Below are 20,868 nucleotides of genomic sequence, written 5' to 3'. Positions count from 1 at the left end.
ATAAAAGTTGTTTGGGTTATTTTTATAAACTATATGTGTATGGGTATTTTCATTATCTTATTAAATTTTTCTGTTTTTGTAACAGCACTTACATTTTAATCCCTTAGCATATATAATTTACACCCTATGCTTAATCATTTCAGTATTTGAATCTTTGTCTAATTTTGTTCTCTTCTCCTCTCCCCTCAGTAAACTTTCTACCTTGGAATTTATCTGGGGTAATTTGTCGAGGTCTGTGTTAAAGGTGTGTTTCGCCAAAGTGGTTTTGAGTTTGCTTCTCTCTGCTTGCTTAGATCACTGGCTTTTCAACCAGCACATTAATACGAGTACTTACACAGGTAGCATGCACTTGGGCCACGTCCTCACGAAGGATGACTTGTGGTTCCATCTCAGCAAAGTGTTTCCCCACTTCTTCACACATCCGCAAAGTCGAAATAGGCATTTTGCCTTTGTGTCCTTCTGATGGAGCAGGTTGATTTTTTGTTCTCTTTGGAAATTGTACACAGGACCCTTCATAAAAAGTAAGGCTGTATTCATGGTGAACATGGAGTTTATTTCTTGTCCCCAGCGCCTGAGAACCGTCACATTTTGGCAGATGCTGCTAGGGTAAAACCGTCTGTGGTATTTGTGTTTCTGGCATCCTATTTTCATTCCATTATTGGCTCTGCTCTTATTGTTAATCTATAAATTTTAGGTAATGTGTTTAGGTGGGTAAAATGTTCAAGAAAACGAGTTCACTGCATGGATGTAAAGGAAATCCTCGCTAATTCCTCTTTATCACCCAGGCCACTCAGCCCCACTCCCACTCATTTGTCTTTCTACTACTCTCTTTAATCATGATTTTATTCTTCAAAGACTCCTTCTCTATTTTTTTTTTTTTTTTACTAATTTAGACAACTCCTCAGAATGTGTCTGTCAATTATCTTTTCTTACCCTGGAAATCTCTCTACATCTGTCCTTCTCCATGTCCACTGAGGCTAGATCCTAATTCTGTCTTGCGATAATTTTCTTACTGTAACCCATTTGTCTTACTAATACACACCTCTGCTCAGGTCATGCAGCTTTTCAAAACATACACAAACCCTGGGCCTACCAAATAAGGCCTTTAACTGGCCCAAATTACTTTTCCAGCTGTATTTGATTTCAATGTCCTTTACCAACAGCACAAACTTGGTGTCCCTTAGTGTTTTTCCTACATATGTAATCATTGCATATTATCTGCTCTATTAGATTGTGGTCGCAGCACAGGCAGTAGGGTAGCAAAGTAGAGGCTAGTTACAACCAAAGGTGGTTAGCAAACAGATCCTTTATCGCCAAATTTTAGATTACACAGATTGTGATAAATGAGGTTTGGGTCAGATTGCAAAGAGCTTTCATTTTTTTAATTTTAATTTTTATTTTTGCTGTTTAGGGCTGCACCTGCATGGCATATGGAGCTTCCCAGGCCAGGGGTCTAATCGAAACTGTAGATGCCGGCCTACATCACAGCCACAGCAATGCAGGATCCAAGCGGCTGGGCCCTTGACCCACTGAGCAAGGTCAGGGATTGAACCTGAGTCCTCATGGATGTTAGACTGGTTAACCACGGAGCCTTGACGGGAACGCCGCCGAGAGCTTTTAATGCTGAAATGTAGTCATCCTTCTGTGGGCCACAGTGCACCAGAAAGACCATATTGTGTGTACTTTTGTATCACGACTGCACACAGCACCACAGAGCACACACAGGGGTGGCCTTCCCCGAAGCCGTGCTGCATGTCAGTCTCAATGCACCTCATGCCATATAGAAAAGTCTTAAGCCTGGCTGGAATTCATTACCTACCTACTAAATATTATCCAGCCTCCACAGGGATTTGTCTAAACACTCTTGCTGTAATTACTTAAACTTCGTTGGGATCAAAAAAGTTAACATAGGGGTAGCAGCCTATGTATGGTGAAGCTCTCTCCATAGAATATTATTTTTCTCTCTCCTTTAAAACAGAGGCAGATAACATAATGCACTCAGCTTGCAGATACCGGATCCACTGTGGCTTTAAAATGTATAATGTAATAGAACTGTGTATTATGCACTGTAACTTTGTCAGAAAAATGTTTTGATGTGTGTAAATTACGTCTCAGTCTAAGTCAAGTTAGTCCTCAATTCCTATGAATCAGTATGCAATAAATGACTACAAAGGAAGAAGAAAGTCCCTGAGCTATCTCTCTCCCCCACCCCGGCTCCTCCCCACCCAACACCCCCAGAATACACTCTCCACTTTTGTATTTTTGGGGAAGAGAGAAGCAAGCCTTGCTTTTGTACATCGGAAGCTAGGGAAGAGAATGAGTCTCTGGGCCCAGGGCACAGGCTAGGACTGCAGCAGTTGGTTAGACAGTGCCATGAGAAGGACTCTTATTCATCTAGCTTCTCCTAGAGAGCAAACATGGGAACTGGTGTGGCCAAACTGGAGACGAAGTGAAACCATCATGAATTTTGCCTGCCTTGAATCTTAGGGGAAAAGCCTCCATCCTTGAGAGTCTTCTCCCTTGTGGGGTGAGTGTTACTGGATGGGGGGTCCAACTGCTCACCTCTTACAAAATCAGTTACATACAAATGTCTGTAGAAAGGAAAAGTGCCTTTAAGTAGAATTCTGGGAATCTGGGAAGATGGTGGACTCGTCGTCCAACCACAACCACCGCTAAAGGTTCTGCTTTGCCCTGAAAGCTCTTCAAGGGAGACAGGGAAGGAATCTTGGTTAATCATTAAGACAGGGAGTCAGAATCATCATCACCCCCCCTCTGTGTGCGGGCAGACCTGATCATCTGTTAATGACTTTTCCTTTATTTATTTATTTATTTATTCTCAATATGACTTTTTATTTATTTATTTTAATTACTCAAAGGAATTTATCATATCTGTAGTTGTATAATGATCATAACAATCTGATTTCACAGGATTTCCATCCCACAACCCAAGCATATTCCCCCATCCCCCAAACTGTCTCCTCCGAAGACCATAAGTTTTTCAATGTCTGTGAGTCAGCATCTGTTCTGCAAAGAAGTTCCGTCTGTCCTTTTTTCAGATTCCACATGTCAGTGAAAGCATTGGATGTTGGTGTCTCATTGTATGGCTGACTTCACTTAGCATGATAGTTTCTAGGTCCATCCATGTTGCTAAGAATGCCAGTATTTTGTTCTTTTTAATGGCTGAGTGATATTCCATTGTGTGTATGGACCACATCTTCTGGATCCACTCCTCTGTCGATGGACATTTAGGTTGTTTCCATGTCTTGGCTATTGTAAATAGTGCTGCAGTGAACACTGGAGTACATGTGTCTTTGCCAGTCGTGGTTTTCTCTGGGTAGATGCCCAGGAGTGGGATTTCTGGATCAAATAGTAGTTCTATGTTTAGTTTTCTGAGGAATCTCCATACTGCTTTCCACAGTGGTTGCACCCATTTACAATCCCACAACAGTGTAGTAGTGTTCCTTTTTCTCCACACCCTCTCCAGCACTTATTGTTTGTAGACTTTTGGATGATGGCCATTCTGGCTGGTGTAAGGTGGTACCTCAGAGTGGTTTTGATTTGCATCTCTCTAATAATGAGTGGTGTTGAACATTCTTTCGTGTGATTCTCAGCCATCTGTATGTCTTTTTTGGAGAACTGTCTGTTTAGATCTCCTGCCCATTTTTTGATGGGGTTGTTTTTTTTTTTTTTTTTGGTATGGAGCTGAAGAAGGTATTTATAAATTTTGGAGATTAATCCCTTGTCAGTCGATTCACTGGCAAAGATTTTCTCCCATTCTGTGGGTTGTCTTTTTGTGTTGTTTAGGGTTTCCTTTGCTGTGCAGAAACTTTGAAGTTTGATTAGGTCCCATTTGTTTATTTTTGTTTTTGTTGTCAATACAGAAGAGGTAGATCTGAGAGGTGGATCTGAGAATATGTTGCAGCTGTTTATGTCAGAGAGTGTTTGGCCTATGTTTTCCTCTAAAAGTTTTATAGTGTCTGGTCTTCTATCTAGGTCTTTAATCCATTTGGAGTTTATTTTTGTGTATGGTGTTAGGGAGTGTTCTAATTTCATTCTTTTCCATGTGGCTTTCTAGTTTTCCCAACACCACTTATTGAACAAGCTGTCCTTTTTCCATTGCATATTCTTGCCTCCTTTGTCATAGATTAGTTGACTATAGGTGTGTGGGTTTAATTCTGGGCTTTCTATCCTGTTCCACTGATCTGTATTTCTGTCTTTGTGCCAGTACCATGTGGTTTTGATGATTGTTGCTTTGTAGTGTAGTCTGAAGTCCGGGAGCCTGATTCCTCCAGCTCCGTTTTTCTTTTTCAGGATGTCTTTGGCTATTCTGGGTCTGTTGTGCTTCCAAACAAACTTTAAAGTATTTTGTTTGAGTTCTGTGAAAAATGTCCTTGGTAGTTTGATAGGGATTGCATTGAATCTGTAGATTGCCTTAGGTAGAATAGTCATTTTGATAATATTAACTCTTCCAATCCAAGAGCATGGTATATCTTTCCATCTATTTGTGTCATCTTGGATTTCTTTCATCAGTGGCTTATAGTTTTCAGAGTACAGGTCTTTTGTCTCTTTAGGTAGGTTTATTCCTAGGTATTTTATTCTTTTGGATGCGATGGTAAACGGGATTGCTTCCCTAATTTCCTTTTCTGCTCTTTCATTGTTAGTGTATAGAAATGCCATTGATTTCTGTGTATTGATTTTGTATCCTGCGACTTTGCCAAATTTGTGGATGAACTCTAGCAGTTTTCTGGTAGCGTCTTTAGGATTCTCTAGGTATAGTATCATGTCATCTGCAAATAGGGATAGTTTTACTTCTTCCTTTCCAATTTGGATTCCTTTTATTTCTTTTACTTCTCTGATTGCTGTGGCTAGGACTTCCAGAACTATGTTGAAGAGTAGTGGCGAGAGCCAACATCCTTGTCTTGTTCCTGATCTCAGTGGGAATTCTTTCAGCTTTTCACCATTGAGAATGATGTTTGCTGTGGGTTTGTCATATATGGCCTTTATCATGTTGAGGTAGGTTCCCGTTATGCCCACTTTCTGAAGAGTTTTTATCAGGAATGGGTGTTGGATTTTGTCAAAGGCTTTTTCTGCGTCTCTTGAGAGGATCATATGGTTTTGATTCTTCATTTTGTTAATGTGGTGTATCACACTGATGGATTTGCAGATACTGAAGAACCCTTGCCTCCCTGGGATAAATCCCACTTGATCATGATGTTTAATCCTTTTAATGTGTTGTTGGTTTGCTAGTGTTTTGTTGAGGATTTTTGCATCGATGTTCATCAGTGAAATTAGCCTGTAGTTTTCTTTTTTTTTTTTTTTTGTGGAATCTTTGTCTGATTTTGGTACCAGGGTGATGGTGGCCTCATAGAATGAGTTTGGGAGTATCCCTTCCTGTGCAATGGAAACAACCCAAATGTCCATCAACAGATGATTGGATTCGGAAGATGTGGTACATATACACAATGGAATACTACTCAGCCATAAAAAAGAATGACATAATGCCATTTGCAGCAACATGGATGGAGCTAGAGAATCTCATACTGAGTGAAATGAGCCAGAAAGACAAAGACAAATACCACATGATATCACTTATAACTGGAATCTAATATCCAGCACAAATGAACATCTCCTTAGAAAAGAAAATCATGGACTTGGAGAAGAGACTTGTGGCTGCCTGATGGGAGGGGGAGGGAGTGGGAGGGATCAGGAGCTTGGGCTTATCAGACCCAACTTAGAATAGATGTACAAGGAGATCCTGCTGAGTAGCATTGAGAACTTTGTCTAGATACTCATGTTGCAAGGGAAGAAAGGCTGGGGGAAAAATGTAATTGTAATGTATACATGTAAGGATAACCTGACCCCCTTGCTATACAATGGGAAAATAAAAAATAAATAAATAAATAAATAAATAAATAATATTTTGAAATAGTTTCAGAAGGAGAGGTGTTAGCTCTTCTCTAAATGTTTGATAGAATTCACCTGTGAAGCCATCTGGTCCTGGACTTTTGTTTGTTGTAATTTTTTTAATCACAGTTTCAATTTCAGTTCTTGTGATCAGTCCATTCATCTTTTCTATTTCATCTTGGTTTAGTCTTGGAAGGTTGTATTTTTCTAAGAATTTGTCCATTTCTTCTAGGTTTTCCATTTTATTGGCATATAGTTGCATATAGTAGTCTCTTATGATTCTTTGTATTTCTGTGATGTCTGTTGTTACTTCTCCTTTTTCATTTCTAATTTTATTGATTTGAGTCCTCTCTCTTTTTTGCTTGATAAGTCTGGCTAGGGGTTTATCAATTTTGTTGATCTTTTCAAAGAAGCAGCTTTTCGTTTCACTCATCTTTTCTATGGTTTTCTTTGTTTCTATTTCACTAATTTCTCCTCTGATCTGTATGATTTCTTTCCTTCTACTAACTTTAGGTCTTGTCTGTTCTCTCTCGAGCTGCTTTAGATATAAAGTTAGCTTGTTTATTTGAGCTATTTCTTGTTTCCTGAGGTGGGCTTGTATTGCTATAAACAATTGTTCCTCTTAGAATGGCTTTTGCTGCATTCCATAGGTTTTGGAGTGTCGTATCTTCATTGTCATTTGCTGCCAGGTATTTTTTAATTGCCCCTTTGATTTCTTCAGTGATCCATTGGTTGTTTAGTAGCATGTTGTTTAGTCTCCACGTATTTGTGTTTTTTGCAGTTTTTTTCTTGTTGTTGATTTCCAGTCGTATAGCGTTGTGGTCGGAAAAGACTCTTGAGGTGATTTCAATTTTCTTAAAGTTACCGAGGTTGGGTTTGCATCCCAGGATATGATCAATCTTAGAGAATGTTCCATGTGCACTTGAGAAGAATGTGTATTCTGTTGCTTCTGGATGAAATGTCCTATAAATATCTATTAAGTCCATCTGGTTTAATGCGTCATTCAGGGCGTGTGTTTCCTTATTGATTTTCTGTCTGGTTGATCTGTCCATTGCTGTAAGTGGGGTGTTAAAGTCCCCCACTAGGATTGTGTTATTGTCGATTTCTCCTTTTAAGGTTGTTAGCAGTTGAGTTATATGTTGTGGTGAAACTGTGTTAGCTGCGTAGATATTTAAAGTTGTTACATTATCTTCTTGGATTGATCCTTTGATCATTATGTAATGTCCTTCTTTGTCCCTTAAAATATTCTTCATTTTAAAGTCTGTTTTGTCTGGTATGAGTATTGCTACTCCAGCTTTCTTTTGATCCCCGTTTGCATGAAATATTTCCTTCTACCCTCTCACTTTCAATTTGTATGTGTCCCTAGAAGTGAAGTGGATCTCTTGAAGACAGCATATATATGGGTCTTGTTTTTGTATCCATTCAGCCAGTCTGTGTCTTTTGGTTGGGGCGTTTAGTCCATTCACATTTAAGGTAATTATTGATATGTATGCTCTTATTGCCATTCTATTAATTACTTTGGATTTGTCTTTGCTGCTCTTTTTTCTTTACTTCTTCTCTTGTTCTTTTCTGCCTAGAGAAGTTTCTTTAGTATTTGTTGTAAGGCTGGTTTAGTGTTGCTGAATTCTCAACTTTTGCTTATCTGTGAAGGTTTTGATTTCTCCTTCAAATCTGAATGAGAACCTTGCCAGGTAGAGTAATCTTGGTTGGAGATTTTTTTCCTTTCATCGCATTAAGTATATCACGCCACTCCCTCTGGCCTGCAGAGTTTCTGTTGAAAAATCTGCCAATAGCCATATCGGGGTTCCCCTGTATGTTATTTGTTTCTTTTCCCTAGCTGCTTTCAAGATTTTCTCTTTGTCTTTAATCTTGGTCAGTTTGATTAATATGTGTCTCGGGGTGTTCCTCCTTGGATTTATTTTATATGGTACTCGTTGTGCTTCCTGGATTTGAGTGAGTGATTCCTTCCCCATGTTAGGGAAATTTGTGCCTATTATCTCTTGGAATATTTTTTCTGTCTCCTTCTCTCTCTCTTCTCCTTCTGGCACCCCTATAATATGGATGTTGGTGCGTTTAACGTTGTCCCAGAGTTCTCTGAGACTCTCTTCATTTGTTTTCAATCTTTTTTCTCTTTTCTGTTCTGCATCCATAATTTCCACTAATCTGTCCTCCACCTCGCTTATTCGTTCTTCTGCCTCCTTTGTACTCTGCTGTTAGCTGCTCCTAGTGAATTTTTTATTTCAGTTATTGTATTTTGCATCTCTTCTTGTTTAAGTTTTATATCTTGTATCTCTTTGGTCAGTGTTTCCTGTAAGTTATCCATCTTTGCCTCCAGTTTATTTCCAATGTCTTGCATCATCTTTAGCATCAACAGTCTAAAGTCTTTTTCCTGGAGGCTAAGAATCTCCTCCTCGCTTAGCTGTTTTTCTGGGGTTTTTCCTTTCTCCCTCCTCTGAGTTATAGTTCTCTGTCTTTTCATTGTTAGAGATTTTTGGTGTGGTGACCTTTTTACAGATGATAGAGCTGCAGCCTCTCTTATTTCTGGTGTCTGCCCCCCTTGTCGCTGAAGTCGGTATCGGGGCTTGCTGTAGGCTTCCTGATGGGAGGGGCTGATGCCTGCCCACTGGTAGGTGGAGCCGATTCTAATCCCTCTGGTGGGTGGGGCTTAGTCTCGATGAGATTAGAGGCAGCTGTGTGCCTGAGGGGTCTTTAGGTGGCCTGTGATCCCACCTGGATTGTTGTTTGCCCTGGGGCTTCTCAGCACTCAGTGACAGGTGGGGCCAGATTTTCCCAAAATGGCCCCCTCCAGAGAAAGGCAGCTGCTGAATATTCCCGAGAGTTTTGCCTTCAATGTCCTTCCCTCACAACAAGCCACGTTCACCCCTGTTTTCCCAGGATGTCCTCCAAGAACTGTGGTCAGGTTTGACCCAGATTCCCATGGAGACTTTGCTTTGCCTTGGGACCCAGTGCACGTGAAAGTCCATGTGCGCCTTTTAAGAATGGGGTCTCCGTTTCCCCCAGTCCCATGGAGCTCTTGCGCACAAGCCCCACTGGCCTTCAATACCAGATGCTCCAGGGGCTGTTTCTCCCAGTGCCAGATCCCCACATGTGGGAGTTTGATGTGGAGCTCAGAACTCTCCCTCCTATAGGTGAGTCTCTGTGAACCAGTTAGTTTCCAGTCTGTGGAGCTTCCCACCCGGGAGGTATGGGGTTGTTTATATCATGAAATCGCCCCTCCTAGCTCTTGATGTGGCCTCCTCTTTTTCTTCTGGAGTAGGATATCTTTTTTAAGGTTTCCAGTCCATTTGGGTGACGAGTGCTCAGTCTTTAGTTGTGAGTTTTGTTGTTTTTAGGAGAGAGGTTGAGCTCCAGTCCTTCTATTCTGCCATCTTAATCCCATCTCCTGTCCAGAGGTGCTCCCACGAGGCCTGCACTGTCTGGGCCTGGTAAAGTGAAATTTGTAAATTTATGCAGTGGGGTGCAGTCAGGACTCCTCGTGTTCAGAGTTATCGGCTGTGGCCTCAGGGTTGCCACAGTCATACTCCCAGAAGAGCTTTGAGCCTGCAGCGCGGGCGCCAAGGCTTCGGCCTTCACATGGTCTCATGACTTTTCCTTTATTCTTGCTTCTTTGATCTATGGAAGAACCAACAAGTTAGACAAGGTATTGTGTGATCAAAGATTTGAAAGGTGCGCTTGGGCTGGAGGTGAGTAGAGCATGGGGATGCCTGGTTTAAGGTTGGTTATAAGATGGCTCTGCTAACGTGACTAGAGAAAAGGGCCTCTGGCAGAGAGCTCTTCTCTGCAAAGACCTCTTTCCTGCCAATAGCCGTAAACAGGTTCTCACTTGTCAGAAAAACATTCTGTTTCTGTGGGATTAGGGACGAAGGTCTATCTTCTGTAACTTCTTCATGCTGACACAGGACATCATATTCACATAGAGGAAGCTGTCCCATGGGTCTGTAGCATCATTTTGCTGACTATTTTAGTTGCCGGTTTGCATATGTGGGTGGAGCCAGCTGTGATTATTTTGATGTCCATGAAGATATAGATCATGAGCAATAGTGTTTTTCCCGTTCTCTTGAGGCCAGTTCTTGGAATTGAGCTAGCCATCAGTGTAGTGCTGCAGTTGATGTTGTGGCTCCAGCCTGGTCATTGTACAGTGAGCTTTGTCTTCTGGTGGCAGCTATAGTGCCTGGAAAACAACTCAGGAGAGTATGTCAGGCACTGAGTCTGTGACTCCGTTGTCCAAATCATTCCTTGCTCAGTTTTGTACCTGGATGGGATCGGGGGCGAGTGGGGGCAGGCGGGCCCTGCAGGATTCTGTTCGGTTCCATGAGTGTGAAAGGAAACCTGGCAATTATTGCCATTTTGCTTTTCTTTGCTATCCTCTCAACCAATATATAGACTTGTCTTTGGTAAAGCTTGTGTTATTTAATTGGGTAGGTAGCTAGCTATCTATAAACTGCCATTTTAAGTATAAAAATCACCCATAAGAGCATTGAGTGTTGATATGGATAAAAGGGAACCCTTGTACCCTGTTGGTGGACATGCCAGTTGGTGCAGCCACTATGGAAAACAGTATGGAATTTTCTCAAAAAACTAAAAAATAGAACTACCCTATGATCCAGCAGTTCCACCTGGGTATTTATTGGAAGAAAATAAAAACACTAATTAGAAAAGGTACATGCACCTCAGTGGTCATAGCACCATTGTTTACAGTAGTCAGTATATGGAAATAATGTAAGTATCCATCAACAGACAAAAGGATAAAGAAAATGTGGTACATAATACAATGGACTACTACTCAGCCATAAAAAAGAATATGAAATTCTGCCATACAACATGGATGGACTTAGAGGTTATTATGCTTAGTGAAATAAGTCAGACGGAGAAAGACAAATACTCCATGTTACCATTAATTTGTGGAATCTAAAAAATGAACAAATGAAACAAAGTGGAAACAGACTCACAGATATAGAAAACAAACTAGTGATTCGCAGTGGAGAGAGAGAAAGAGGAGGGGCAAGATAGAGGTTGTGGGATTAAGAGGTACAAACTACTGTGTTTAAAATAAATAATATATTGTATAGCACAGGGAAATAGAGCCATTATTTGATAACAACTTTATTTATTTATTTATTTATTTATTTATTTTTTGTCTTTTTAGGGCCACACCCACGGCATATGGAGGTTTGACCCCTAGTCAAATCAGAGCTGTAGCTACCGGCCTACACCACAGCCACAGCAACACAGGATCCGAGCCACATCTGCACCCTACACCACAGCTCACGGCAATGCCAGATCCTTAACCCTCTGAGCAAGGCCAGGTATCAAACCTGCGTCTTCATGGCTGCTAGTCAGATTCGTTAATGCTGAGCCACGAAGGGAACTCCTATTTTATAATAACTTTAAATGGAGTATAATATATAAAAATATCAAATGACTCTGTTGTCCATCTGAAACTGATTAATTTTGTAAATCAACTCTGTTCAGTTAAAACGTGTCACGAGTGTTCATAGCTATCACATCTTCAGCTGGGTGTGAGTCTGACTTGATCGCTAATACTCATCCTCAATCTAAATTTGAAATGAGGGGAGGAGATCCTTCTGCTCCTGTATATAAGAATGGCCATAGAGTAGAACGAATTGGCTTGCTTGCATGTGCTTCTGTTTTACTCTGTGTCTTCAGGTTGCTCAGCATCCATTGTAGAGGCTTAAACAAACACATTTGTCACAATTTGATAAGCTCTGAGCCACATATATATATGTGCATCACTTTGGTCAAAAGGCCGAGAGGATATAAAATAAACTTCAATGCCTATCAAAACTGTTTAGTTCTCTCTGTTTTATTTTCTTTCATTTAACATTTGTTTCCATCTACTATATTTTTTTCCAAGTTGAACTCTGACTCTCAGCAGCAAAGAATGAATCTCAACAATGCCAAGAGAGAAGAAAAGCTTTCGAAAGATGCAGTCTCAGAGGGAGAGCTAACACGTTCAGGGAAGCAGGAGAGGCCAAATTAGACACAGACTGCAAAAGCTGAGGATGGCAGTTGTGAGCCACAGAGAGGGAGTGGGGAGAAGGACAGACAGCAGCTTCGACAAGCATAGTCTGTCCGTTTCCTAGACAGTGGCGGCGTCTGTAGGGGTGTCTCATTTTCCTGCCTGGCCCCTCCATCTCTTAGGAAGTCTGATCTGGGGTAGTGACTACTTGGGCTGCAGACAGCCCACCAAGGACTCCTGTTTCTATCTTAGCTGTCCATATTCTGAATCCCAAAATTATCTGCAAAGGCAAGATAGGAAATGCCCCCAAAGGTAATAAGCTGCTCACCTCCCTTTCAAATGAGCTTTATCTTCTCTAGCCAAAATGGAACTTGAAAGAATTTTTTTTTGTCTTTTTTTTTTGGCCTTTTTCTAGGGCTGCTCCCGCGGCATATGGAGGTTCCCAGGCTAGGGGTCTAAACGGAGTTGTAGCCACCAGCCTATGCCAGAGCCACAGCAACGCAGGATCCGAGCTTCATCTTCGACCTCCACCACAGCTCACGGCAACACCGGATCCTTAACCCACTAAGCAAGGGCAGGGATCGAACCTGCAACCTCATGGTTCCTAGTCAGATTCGTTAACCACTGCGCCATGACAGGAACTCCCAAAGAATTTTTTTTTAACTTCAGTGTCTTCCCAGTGTAGGTAGTAGCAACTGCCAGCAGACAAGTCAACATTAAATCTGAGGTTGAATGGGAGCAATCCTATTTGACTCCAAGAGAAGAGGTAAGTTCTCTTGTGGCTATTCTGATCATCGGTTTAAATATATTAATTAATTGGCCACAAAATCCTCGAGCAGATAAAACATGGAAAATGTTGTCAAAAGGATTTCTTTGAGAAGGAACAAATACCACAGATATGTTTAATGGGTTTGACTTTTCTACTGAAATCTGGTTTGTGTGATCAGAAGTTCAGCCCCCAAAGTGTTTGTCATTCTGAGTCTTTAAACCACATGCATCATTTGGTTAATCTGCACTTTTAACAATCCTTTGAAATTCTGACTTGACAGGACTAAGACTAGAGTGGAAAAATTTGAACTTAATTACCGTAGAATACATTAATGGCTTGAAAAGGATGGAAATAGGGCGTAGTAATTTTAATTCCATTTTTTGACATCTTATGCCCCCTATTTGCCAAAATAAAAAGATTAATTAAGCTTTCAGCAGTTTCTATTACAAAGAAATGTGTTTGCAAAATCCCTTTGCCCTCCCTCACCCCACACGTTGTTCAGTTTATTTTGTTCAGTACTTTTTCATTCTGAAAGATGAACGAGGAAAATGATTTGTAATTTGTAGCTGTGACATAAATAAATGAGATTATCTCAAGGACAGCTTACCATGGTCTCATCAAATGTCAGATGTCTAATAGTAATAATAATCCTAAAATGTATTGAGTTTTACCAGTTGCCACTTATTTTGCTATATATTTTCATATCTTAGCTTATTGCATCCGTACAACAATGCTGTGAAATTAAAAGCTGGGCGGAGAGAGGAGTTCCCTGGTGGCTCTGTGGGTTAAGGATCTGGCATTGTCACTGCTATGGCTCAGGTCGCTGGAACTTCTGCATGCCTCACATGCCCCCCGCTCCCCGAAAAAAAAGAGCTGGGCAAAAAAGGCTTAAGTAATATATGCCAGCTCACACCCTGAGTGTTGCAGCTCGTCTTTAAGGCTGGGGTCTGGCTCCAGAGTTCTTGCCCTTCACCGTTAAGCAGCATCATTTTTCTGTACTTTTTAAGATAAACGAGTACATGATTATGCTCCTAAATAGCTAACACTAAAGATAGGAAAAAATATATGTGACTTCTGTCCCCACTAAATAAAAATTGCCTATCATTTTGGATTATAGACAAAATTGATGGTACAAATAATTATTGTTGCGCTGTCTTACGAAGAGTGAGAAAAGCAGCCCCTTTCACTTACGGAGAGAAATCGTTTGTCTTCCGTTGTTCCCAGTTTTACAGTATTTATCATCAGCGTTGGGGTTGACACTTTTCCCCGCTATCATGAGTGGGTTTGTCAGTCTTATCAGTCCCCACAGACCCTTCAACAGACAAATGTTCTGAAGCTCACTTGACAGAAGCAAGAAATCAGAGCGACAGGGATGGAGAGAGTCGAGAGACACGGTTTGGGAAAGAAACACAGACCTCAGGTCTTTTGGCTTCAGGTGGATCCGCATCCTCCCCGGCCAGAATCCCAAGTGCCCTTCTCCCTTCCTGCCAATCGTCGGTCTGTTCATTCATTCACTCACTCTTTCGCTCGTTTAGGGACTATTCATTGCCTTCTGTACTGTTTTATCTCGTCCCTGTGGGTTTCTTCACTCTCTAGAGTGAGCAAACCCTAACATTCTCCATTTTCATAGGGCTCCCATTTTTGTGCAGGGATAAACACTGATCAAAAAATCAAACAAATATAGGCGTTCCCGTCGTGTCTCAGTGGTTAACGAACCCGACCAGGAACCATGAGGTTGCGGGTTCGGTCCCTGGCCTTGCTCAGTGGGTTGGGGATCCGGCGTTGCCATGAGCTGTGGTGTAGGTCGCAGACGCAGCTTGGATCCCGCGTTGCTGTGGCTCTGGTGTGTAGGTCGGCGGCTACAGCTCCAATTGGACCCCTCGCCTGGGAACCTCCATATGCCATGAGAGCAGCCCTAGAAAAGGCAAAAAGACCAAGAAAAAAAAATCAAATATATAACCGTAAGCCACAGTATAATGCTCTTTAGAAAAAAATAGCTGATGCTACAAAGAGATGCACTAGAATGACCTGGCTTGTTCTGGAAAAGCCAGGAAGGCTTCTGGTCGTAGTGACCACAAACCTGGTGGAAAAAGGGACAGAAACGTAACATGTTGTCTTTCAGTTCTGGAGGCTGGACATCTGAAATCCAACTATCAGCAGAGGTGGCTCCTCTGGAGGCTCTGAGGAGACCTCTTGGTGCCGCTCTCTCACTCCTGTGGCTGCTGCCAGTCCTGGGTCTGCCTTTAGCTTGTCGACCTGTCACACTCGTCTCTGCTCCCATCATCCGGGCGTCTTTTCCGCTGTGTGTGTTTGTGTATACATTGTCCTTTTTGTCCGAGGACACCCGCCCTTGCATAAGGGCTCACCCTGACCCTGTGGGACCTCATCGTCCCTCGGTTGCATCTGCGGTGACCTTCCTAAATACGGTCACATTCGTAGGCTCCGGGCTTATGGACTTGACTGTCTCCTTATTAGGGAGCCCGACCCCCAACCTACAGCAGCTTGCTTGAGTGAGTTCCGTTTGAGCTGAGATCATCAGACCCTAAGGAAGAGAGGCCCTTACAGAGAGACTGGGATGCGGCCAGACCCCGAGGCAGGAAAAGAAAGGACATTCTCTTTGATAACTGGAAAGAAGGCTGCAGGAACAGCCGCAGGTGCAGAGGGAGACACAGGCACGAAGAAGCTCAAGGACATGCCGACTCCGGCGGCCCAGGTGCAGCACAGAGGGCTCCCGGGGTGTCCCCGCACACGGGTGTGGACAGTCACGAGCCTCGCCGCCTCCCCCCAGTTCCTTCCTCTGCACCCCACGGATCAACCCGCACCCTCTGTGCCCTTGGGCAGAAAGAGGGGAAAGCACCCCCCTCTTCTGGGTGAGGCTGCAGGAGGGCAGGTCTGTGTGGCCACACCTGGGTTGTGATGCATGGACAGGGAATCTGGCACAAGACAGCTTAGATCACATCCTTGTTGTGTGACAACTTGGCAAAGTGGCTTCCTGCTTCCGAGCCCCAGTTTTCTCGTCTGCCAAGTGAAGAGCGTGGCCGATGCCCTGAAGACGGTCTCCAAAGCTCACCGTGAATGTTAAATGACACAAAACACGTCGGAGCCTTTTGTCCGCTTATAAACGTGCTTCTGAAAGAGCAGAAAGAATGTGAAACAGTATGAGAAACAGGGAAGATTAAAATTCCTTGGCCTTCGAAGCCTAGCACACTTCCTGCAAGCATCTTCCCAGTGGCAGAAGGAGTGGGGCTGGGGGAGAGGGGACTATTCATAGCATTTCCCGATCTGCACACCGTGGAGGAGGTGAGAAGGTTCAGGCCAACAATAACGTTTAGTCTGTGTACAGTGGAGAAGGTGGCGGAGTTCGTAGTAATCACTTGAATAACTGAATTTATGGGCAGCGGCTTACGGGTTGCACTCGTTTTCTTGTATAAAAATCTCATGCAATGCTTGTGTCTCCTAAACCCCTTTTTAAAATGAAACTCACGCATCAGGGGGATGGGAGAGTCTGTAAACACGAATCTTACCTGCTCGCGGGTTGGCAGGAGTGGTTTATCACCTTTACTGATCTGGGAGAGGCTGAATGGGGGGACGAACTGGGCCAGGAGATGGTGACCAAGGATGGGGAGAAAGAGGCCAGAACACGACTCCAGTCACCCCACACCCTCCCCCCCCCCCAGAATCTTCCGGGGAGACAGGAAAGAAACAGAAGGCATCTCATTCTCACCCAGGACCGACCTGTCCACTCTAAGGGTCTCAGCTCTTCCAGACACAGATGCAAGTAGGTCACTGTCGTCGGGGTGGGGCTTGTCACACAGAGACTGACCGTGCACCTGCAGAGGCCACACCGCCACACAGCTCTGGACAGTGACCTGCAGACTGAGCCACCGCTGGGAAGGGAGGGGATGGAGCCGCCTTCCACTGAGGGTTTGCAGCAAATGATGCGAAGCACGTAGGAAGCTTTTTGACCCTGAAGGCGGGGAGCCCTTCCCCTGTTTCTTTCTAAAATATGTTGTGGCTTCATGTGCGTGTGGGTGCTCATGGACGTGTGTGTGCGCGCGTGTGTGGATGGTAAAAATTGCTCTTGGTGTTTCACTCATCATCTTGCTCTTTGGATTCACTAATACGTCCTGAAGTGCAACTAGTTTCCACGGCTCATTACTCCACTTACGTATCTTTTCACTATTGCGTACGAATGTGTGGACTGCACATAGCACTTAATAAAGCCAGTTGCTTTCCCATTGTTCTTAAGTTTTCCCTGTTACAGTGTTGCGTGGGTGTGGGTTTGACCTTCATGAAGGCCCTCGTCGTTCCTTTTCACTCTGCTATATAATTTACATATTTCTCTTGGTCATTTTTTTGTCTCACTCTTCTAGAATATAAACTCCATGACAGCACGGATTTTCTTTTCTCTTCTTTTCTTTTTTTGTCTCTTGAGGGCCACACCCACGGCATATGGAGGTTCCCCGCCTAGGGGTCAAATCGGAGCTGTGGCCGCCAGCCTACACCCCTGCCCCAGCAATACCAGATCCAAGCCTCATCTGCGACCTACACCTCAGCTCACGGCATCACCGGATTCTTAACCCACTGAGCGAGGCCAGGGATCATACCTACATCCTCCTGAATGCTAGTGGGGTTTGTTACCCCTGAGCCACAACGGGAACTCCCACGGCAGGGATTCATCTTTTCTGTTCACGGCTCTATCGCCAGCACCTAGCACTGCAGCCAGTAAATATTCATGGAAGACTGCATAGAGCCACCTTCTGCCTCCCTGGTTAGCTGTGGTATTTTGTCCTCTTACGAGATTTAAGCTCTCAAAGGGGTGGAGATAGTTACCCACGTCTTTTTCATCTGCTGTGCCTGGCATCACGCCTTTCTTGGACTGGACTTAATAAATTTCAGAGACAAACACTCCAGCACGCTGTCTACTGCTTCAGTCGGGCCGATGTGACTTTGCCCCTCAGCTCAGTAATGGACTGGTTGCAATTTTGGGCCAAGACCCACTTAAAAAGGATTTCACAGCAGCTGTTACAAGGTCTCTGTCACCACCTCCACAGCTCCCACCCTGGCCAAGCCACCCCCGTCTCTAAGCTGGATTTTCGCAGTGGCTTCCAAGCCCGCCTCCTGATGTCCACACTTCGGCAAATCCGTGTCTTACCACTGTGCTCAGTGAGATGCTCCAACCTAAGCCAGATCCAAGCGTCCTCCTGCCAGACGCTCCCGGGGAACCTCACTCTGAGTAGAAGCCCAGGGCGATGGAGAATGGCCTGGAACAGCGTAGCGTGGTCTGCACGCGATGCCCCCCATTAATGTCCGCCCTCGCCTTGGCCACTGTCCTGCTTGCTCACGCCCCCAGCCTGGATGGCTTCCTGCAGTTCCTGGAACTTGGATGTCTGTGTCCACTGTGGCCCCTTGTACTTGGCTGCTCTCCTACAGTGCTGTCCTCGAGCACAGCTCACTGGCTTCTAGCCCTTAGCCAAGTAGCACCTGCTGAGTTGGGCTTTCGTGATCTAAACTCACAGCCCGCCTGGACTCTCCCCATCACCTTCTGTACCTCCTCCCCCGTAGAGCCCTGTCATAATTTCGCAGAGCACGTGTTTACTTACCACACCTATTGTGCGATTCTCCCAACTATCGCGTTCCCTCCACGAGCGAGAGGTGTTTGTCTGTTTTCACTTATTTACTCAGTGCCAAGAACAGTGCTTGGCAGCTATTAGGTGTTCCCAGGCATTTGGCAAATACATTGATTTTAAAACGAGCTCTTGGGAGTTCCCGTCGTGGTGCAGCGGAAACGAATCCAGCTAGGAACCATGTGGTTGCGGGTTCGATCCCTGGCCTCGCTCAGTGGGTTAAGGATCCGGCATTGCCGTGAGCTGCGGCGTAGGTCACAGATGCGGCTCGGATCCTGCGTTGCTGTGGCTGCAATGTAGGCCGCCACCCGTAGCTCCGATTCAACCCCTAGCCTGGGAACCTCCATATGCCTGGGGTGCAGCCCAAAAAAGGCAAAAAAAAAAAAAACCCCACAACCCAAAACCAGAATTTCGTATGCGATGCATACTTTGCTCATCCCTTCACCTGCATTGTTTGATGGAGTTTTACCACCGAGGGAGGCACTGAGAGATGTAATGAAAACCAAGGGCTTGACTGTCAAAACCAGCGTGGATTAAATCCTCACGCTGGGCAGGATTTACCAGCTCTGGGCTGAAGCTCAGTTATTTATCCTCATTAAATCTCCACTACACCGTCTTAATGAATTCAAGGGGAATATGACTGAGGATTCTTTATTGCATTTTGGTTGTATTTTGTCAGACTCTGTCTGAAGCAACAAAGCCAGCCCTCCAAGAAGGTTTGCCACCACAGCCCTGGATTCAGGCTTCAGCTCCCATCTTATTTAATTGTCTATCTCATGTGATCATTTAAGACTTAATAGCTGTTTTGTGTGCGCTGTTTTGCAGGCGTAGAGTACTCCCTTGTCTTACCCTATTTCACATAGGAAAAATGTTAACTGCTAGGTTATAACTGCCCTGAAAAATGGGATTTATCAGTAAAATGCCCTACGTGGTTAATTCATTCTGGGCTCAAAGCATTACTACAATAATGATACGCGGCCTTGTGTTACATCTTTGGATGCTCTGGATGAGAAATGCATTTACAGCCTTACATTTTGATTTCTTCAGAGCAGGACTTGTGTTTAAGTCATCTGAGAATTTTAAAGCGAACAGTAGATTAAAAAAGGAAAAAAAAAATGGGTATTCCCGTTCTGATTCTAAAGGAGAGGCAAGTGCAACGTGGTGGTTAGAATGAATGTTTTTGCATCATTTTAAATTTTGGGAGTTCCCGCAGTGGTTAACGAATCCGACTAGGAACCATGAGGTTGCGGGTTCGGTCCCTGCCCTTGCTCAGTGGGTTAACGATCCGGCGTTGCTGTGAGCTGTGGTGTAGGTTGCAGACGCAGCTTGGATCCTGCGTTGCTGTGGCTCTGGCGTAGGCTGGTGGCTACAGCTCCAATTCAACCCCTAGCCTGGGAACCTCCATATGCCGCGGGAGCGGCCCAAGAAATAGCAAAAAAAAGAGAAATAGCAAGAAGACAAAAATAAATAAATAAATAAATAAATAATTAAATTTTGACAGACACCTAACAGGCCCTCACACAACAACTAAGTCAATGAATGGCTCATAGACACACAAGTTGTGTAATGCTGGAAAAATTTAATATTTTTACCACCTTCTCCTGTGGAATAAGAAAATGGTATGTACATCGGGAGTGTGTTTTAGAGAGAGACTACATCTTGCAGTGCTAAATACTATGCTTGACGTTAGAAAGATTTCAACAGACTTACTGAACAATTTTTAATCTACAGTTCAGCACAAGGAACCCTCCTTCCCCAGCCTGAAGGTTTTGCGTGAGGTGTAAGAACAGAGGGGAGCTTAGTATCAGGTATAAAAACAAGCCCTTGCCAAGTTCTCTCTTCTCCCTTCGCCTTCCTCCCTCCAACTCCTGCTAAGTGATAGTCCGGATACATCCGTCATTCTTACCAGATCTTCTTGTATAGCATTTATTCACGTCTTCCTTATTTCCTCAACTACACGAGAAAAACTCTTGCATCTTTCAAGACTCAGCTCAGCCATCCCTTGCGTTAGAAGCAGTCCCGGTCCAGAGTTCCCACTGTGGCTCCATGGTAATGAATCCAACGAGTATCTGTGAGGACACGGATTCGATCCCTGGCCTCAGTCAGTGGATTAAGGATCCAGTGTTGCTGTGAACTATGGTGTAGGTGGCAGATGAGGTTCGGACCCTGCATTGCTGTGGCTGTGGTGTAGGCCAACAGCTGCAGCTGGGATTCGACCTCTAGCCTGGGAACTTCCATGTGCCGTGAGTGTGGCCCTAAAAAGCAAAAAAAAAAAAAAAAAAAAAAAAAAGAAAGAAAGAAAGCAAGCAAAAAAGAAGCAGTCCTGGTCCTCTCCAGGGAACTGGATCTCCTCTGTGCCCCAGGGGTGCCTGGTTGGTTTGCCTCTCTGTTACATTGCTCATGGCATCTTCAAGCCTGCTGTTCATCGTTTGCATGGCCGTCTTCGCAGTGGGGGCATTGTCCATGCATAAGGCATACATTTGGGGCGGGACTTGACGATGTGCACACCCATCTTGGAGCATTAAAAAGATAATGCATGCAAACAGCTCAGCACGGTGGCCGGCAGG

Source organism: Phacochoerus africanus, chromosome 4, assembly GCF_016906955.1.
Source record: "Phacochoerus africanus isolate WHEZ1 chromosome 4, ROS_Pafr_v1, whole genome shotgun sequence".
Classification (NCBI taxonomy): Eukaryota; Metazoa; Chordata; class Mammalia; order Artiodactyla; family Suidae; genus Phacochoerus; species Phacochoerus africanus.
Note: the sequence above shows the minus strand (reverse complement) of the source record.